At 44.9% G+C, this 2,077-nt stretch overlaps 1 pseudogene; it reads left to right on the top strand.

Annotated features, from left to right (window-relative positions):
* The first annotated feature begins 738 nt into the window (after nt 1-738).
* Nucleotides 739-1,845, top strand: LOC120264536 (annotated as a pseudogene).
* The last annotated feature ends 232 nt before the right edge of the window (nt 1,846-2,077 follow it).

Here is a 2,077-nt window from a genome sequence, read left to right as displayed (position 1 = left end):
ACTTGATGGCTCGTATACGTGCGTTATTCATGGACTCATGGTAATATTATTTGTATTTTTATATTCATATATTTATACACCTTAGAGGTCCGTCAGATGCCCACGACAAGTAGAGTTTCTTTGCCTTATGTCTTCAGTTATCGTGGCATAAGTGTGAGTAATTGTACTTGATACGGAGCTCTTGAGGTTGTCAATCAATTGTTTCCACACTAAAACAGAGATAATCCACATTAGTCTTGCCAGAACTTGAGGAGACGAAGAGGAATCGTAGGGTGAGAGAGAGCGAGAGGGAGACGAATCCGACAATGTGTCTTCCGCTGATACTCTCGCAATCGGATTTGCCGAAACTTGAAGAGGCAGAGAGGAATTCGAGGGTGAGAATGAGGGTGATAGAGATAAATCTGACGAGTTTTTTTCCTCAAATGCTCTTGAGATTGATCTCGCCGGAACTAGACAAGATGAAGAGGAATCTGAGGGTGGGGAAAAAGAAAGAATGAGGGAATCTCTTTTGCTCTTGTGGTCAGTCTTGTTGGCCAAAACTAGAAGAAGTTGAGAGAAGATAGAGGGTGAGACAAAGGAAAAAGAAAAAAACGAATGGTTTTTTTTTAAATTTTTTTTTAATTGGACTAAGAGAGAGAAACCCGATCACATGGATAAGTTTAGCCCACTCATTTGGCAAGAATAGCATTTTTAAATGTAAAAAATATTTTTGATATTTTATTAAAATATCACAAATACCACATATCCTCCCCCTTCAACTTCCAACCTTCACCAATACCACCACCATTTCAATCCCTATAACTCCATCAAAAATGATCACTGATAAGATGGTCATCGATGAAGTCCCCGGCTGGCTCCGCCTTTTCGACGACGGCTCCGTCGACCGTACTTGGACCGGCCCTCCTCAAGCTCTCTTCCAGATGTCCTCCATCCCTCCTTCACCCACTCCAAACTCCGACAACGTCACCGTTCATGATCTCCCCGGAGAACCCAACCTCCGGTTTTACCTCCCCGCCAGCGATCACCTCAGCCCTGGCACTCTCTTCCCCATCCTCCTCCATTTCCACGGCGGCGGTTTTTGCATAACTCACAACACTTGGTACATATACCACCAATTCTACTCTCGCCTCGCCGGAGCAATCCCTGCAGCCATTTTCTCCGTCGAGCTCTCTCTGGCACCAGAACATCGGCTACCCGCCCAGATCCATGACTCTTTTTCCGCGCTTGTTCGTCTCCGATCGATATCAGAAAACCAAAACTCTGACCCTCTCTTCTCATCACTGGACTTCTCACGTGTCTTCCTCATCGGAGACAGCTCCGGTGGAAACCTTGTCCATGAGGTGGCAGCTCTCGCCGGCAATGAAACAGATGAGTTCTGGTCTCCGGTGAAGCTCGCCGGAGCTATACCAATCCACCCAGGGTTTGTCAGAGCAACACGGAGCAAGTCTGAGCTAGAAATGGAGCAGAATCCAGTGATAACTCTGGACATGCTTGATAAGTTCATGGCATTAGCGTTGCCGGAGGGGGCAACCAAGGACCACCCTTACACGTGTCCGATGGGGACGGCGGCGCCGGCGATGGAGGAGTTGAGATTGCCTCCGTTCATGGTGTGTGTTGCTGATAAGGATTTGGTCAGGGACACGAATTATGAGTACTGTGAAGCCATGAAGAAGGCCGGGAAGAAGGTGGAGGTGCTGGTCAGTGAAGGTATGAGCCATTCGTTTTTACTTGAATAAGATGGCTGTCGATTCTGACCCTGTTATTGCTCAGCGTACTAAAGAGCTCATTGATGCTATTAAGGATTTCCTTAGCCGTCATTGATGAAGAGTTTGAGCTTGAGCTTTGGGTTTTGAATAAATGGTGATGGGGGTTGTGACGTTGTTTCGTCACTGATGTTTTCAAGTCAAAGTTTGTTACTGTTTGGAATTTTAATTTGATGTTTATGCTAAGATCGACTAGAAATTAAGATGGCGATGATTGTCCGTCATGGTCTCCTAAATGTATGAACTATTTGATGAATAAAATATATTATTTTTATAAAATAAACTTTTCAAACTAAAGTTCATATTGTATGGAG

The sequence above is a fragment of the Dioscorea cayenensis genome, chromosome 7 (genome assembly GCF_009730915.1).
Source record: "Dioscorea cayenensis subsp. rotundata cultivar TDr96_F1 chromosome 7, TDr96_F1_v2_PseudoChromosome.rev07_lg8_w22 25.fasta, whole genome shotgun sequence".
Classification (NCBI taxonomy): domain Eukaryota; kingdom Viridiplantae; phylum Streptophyta; class Magnoliopsida; order Dioscoreales; family Dioscoreaceae; genus Dioscorea; species Dioscorea cayenensis.
This window is presented reverse-complemented; position numbering and strand designations above follow the sequence as displayed.